The 3056-nt window shown below is 39.3% G+C and overlaps 1 pseudogene; it reads right to left on the bottom strand.

Moving 5' to 3' along the window:
* Positions 1 to 1798: 1798 nt before the first annotated feature.
* Positions 1799 to 2649, bottom strand: LOC141502352 (small ribosomal subunit protein uS5 pseudogene; annotated as a pseudogene).
* Between the last annotated feature and the right edge of the window lie 407 nt (positions 2650 to 3056).

The following is a 3056-nucleotide window of genomic DNA, read 5'->3' as shown; positions in this document are numbered from 1 at the left end:
GGAGTTGTGAACTGATTTACCATTCTGGAGAACTATTTGGAACTGTGCCCAAAGATCTATAAAACTGGGCATATCCTTTGATACATAATACCCACTACTAGGTCCAAAGACATTTAAAAAGGGGGGGGGGGAGAGGAAGAATCTATTTCTGGGTTTTTGCAAGGCAAATGGGGTTAAAGTGGCTTGCCAAGGCCACACAGCTAGGTAATTATTAAGTGTCTGAGACTGTCTTTGAACCCAGGTACTCCTGCCTCCAGGGCCAGTGCTTTATACACTGCACCACCTAGCCGCCCTGGAAGAATATATTTCTACAAAAAAAATTTATAGCAGCTCTTTTTGTGATGGCTAAGAATTGGAAATTGAGGAGACACCTATCAATTGAGAAAGACTGAACAAGTTGTGGTATTTTATTTTAATAAAATATTATTTTGCTATAAGAAGTAACAAGCAGGATGATTTGAGAAAAACCTGGAAAAATTTTCATGAACAATTTAAAGTGAAGTGAGAAGAACCAGAAGAACAGTGTATATAGTAGCATCAATTTTATATGATGAAAATCCATGAATGATTTAGATACCCTCGGTAATATGACCCTAGACAATCCCAAAGGACTCAAGATGAAAAATGTTATATGCATCTAGAGAAACAACTGAAGTTGTTGGAACAGGAACACAGAATGAAGCCAAACTATTTTTTAATTGTATTTCTTTGTTTCACTGTAATTTTTTTCTTCTCCTTGATTTGGAAGTTGTGGAATTTGGCTATAATATTCCTGGGAATTTTCATTTTGAGATCTTTTTTGGGAAGTGATCAGTGAATTCTGTCAATTTCTATTTTTGTCCTTTGGATTTAACATATTTTTTTTTTAGGTTTTTGCAAGGCAAATGGGGTTAAGTGGCTTGCCCAAGGCCACACAGCTAGGTAATTATTAAGTGTCTGAGACTGGATTTGAATCCAGGTACTCCTGACTCCAGGGCTGGTGCTTTATCCAGTGCACCACCTAGCTGCCCCTGATATTTTTTTTTTTTTTTGTGAAATAAGATGTCTTAAGCATTTTTTCTATCATGGCTTTCAGGCAATACAATAATTCTTAAATTATCTATTTAATCTATATTCTTGTCAGTTCTTTTTTCCCATGAAATATTCCATATTTTATTCTTTTATTTAGTCTTTTAACTTTCTTTTATCATTTCTTAAATTCTCAAGAAGTCATTAGTGTAACTTCATCAATTTCAATTTTTATAGAGTAATTTTCTTTTGTATTTTTGTGTCTCTTTTAACAAAATATTAATTCTCTTCTTATAATTTTCTTGCATTGCTCATTTTACCTTAATTTTTCATCTGTTACTATTATTTGATTTTTAAAGTCTTTGTTCACTTTTATTTCATTAGCTCATTTAGAAATTTTTGTTGGGCTTGTGTTCAATCTGCATTATTCTTGGAGGTTTTGTTTGTAGATGTTTTCAAGTCATTGTCTGATTTTGTCTGGAGTTTCCCCTGTGGTAATTTTTTTTTTTTATGATCAGGTTTCTTTTTGGTGTTTGATCATTTTTCTAGACTAAATTTTGACTCTAAATTTTTTTTTTATCAGGGCTATGGGACTTGCCCAGGGTCACATAGTTAAGTAATTATTAAGTGTCTGAGGTTGGATTTAAACTCAGGTCCTCCTGATTTCAGGACTGGTGCTCTATCTACTACTCCACCTAGCTGTTTCCTTGACTTTGAACTTTATATTATATATTTTTTTCTAGCAGCCATATTTCAATTTATTCCTTGTTTATAAAATGAAAAAACAAATCTATGTGGTTGCCACAGCAGCTGCCTGGGTCCCCTGAACAGACACTTGAGTGTGAGTCTTCACAAGATGATCTGTGAATTCCTGATAGGAAGACTTAGTGAATAGTCTCCTTCCACAGGTCTGGGGTGAGGTAGCTGTATGTTTTAGAGATGGCATCAAAGATAACTTTAGCAAATTTGCCTAGAATTTCAGTACAGCCTCTTGCAGCAGTCTTTCCAGCCATCATTAGGAGCTTCTTAGGCACAGGAGCCAAAACAATGCAAGTACCTCTAGGGGCGGGGATCAGACACACCAGAACCAACCCGCATTGCCCAGTGACCTCGCAGGGCACTGTGTCAGGCTTGCCAGTCTTGTTCCCCCATTAGCTGGTCTCACGGGAACGATGGAAAGTTTGGCTAAAATGACAGCACCACGAATAGCTGTGGTCACTTCCTTGGAACACTTGATATCCAGACCAACATGGCCATTGTAGTCACCAATGGCCACAAAAGCCTTGAACCTGGTACATTGTGCAGCTTTGGTTTTTTCTGAACAGGCATGATCTTCAGAACCACATCTTTCAATGAAGATCCTAGGAAGGAATCTATAATCTCAGACTCCTTGATAGGAAGGGAGAAAAGATAAATCTTTTCCAAAGACTTGATCTTCATGTCCTTGACTAGGCGGCCCAGTTTAGTGACAGGAACCCACTCCTTGTCTTCAGCCTTTCCTCCCTGGGCCCCGCGGCTGAAGCCTTGACCACGACCCTGCCCTGGCCTTGGCCTTCACTGCTGAAGTCACTGCGAAAGATGCCTTGGCCTCCGACTCCCAGGGGCTCCGGCTCCTCCTGCAGCACCAGTGTTGTCTGTCATTGGGGGTTCACTGGAAGTAGACGTGAACTTTATATTATAACTGGAATCAATTCACTCTGTCGGGAATGGCTAGACTGGGCTTCGTTCTGATATTCTTCTCCTGCTTTCACAGATAGATCTGGAGGTCTATACATTTTTAGTGCTTCTTTGGGAAGTGTTCTGGTCATTGCCCTCCTTGTATTCACTCTGGTCCTTAAACAGGTAGGACACCTCTTACCTTATGAACTCTGTCCTGAAACTGTGAGTTAGAACTGGATAATGGGTAAAGAAGCCACCTAGTTTTCTCCCCAGTGCTAGCACAGGAATTCCTTAGGATCTCTTTCTGACCTTATACTTCAGTCCTAATACTCTCTTTGCCTACTAGGTGCCAGTGCCATCCCCACTCCTGCTATTGCCCCTCCTATCTC

Source organism: Macrotis lagotis, chromosome X, assembly GCF_037893015.1.
Source record: "Macrotis lagotis isolate mMagLag1 chromosome X, bilby.v1.9.chrom.fasta, whole genome shotgun sequence".
Lineage (NCBI taxonomy): Eukaryota > Metazoa > Chordata > Mammalia > Peramelemorphia > Peramelidae > Macrotis > Macrotis lagotis.
The sequence above is the reverse complement of the archived record's forward strand: the minus strand, read 5'-3'. Positions and strand labels throughout refer to the sequence as shown.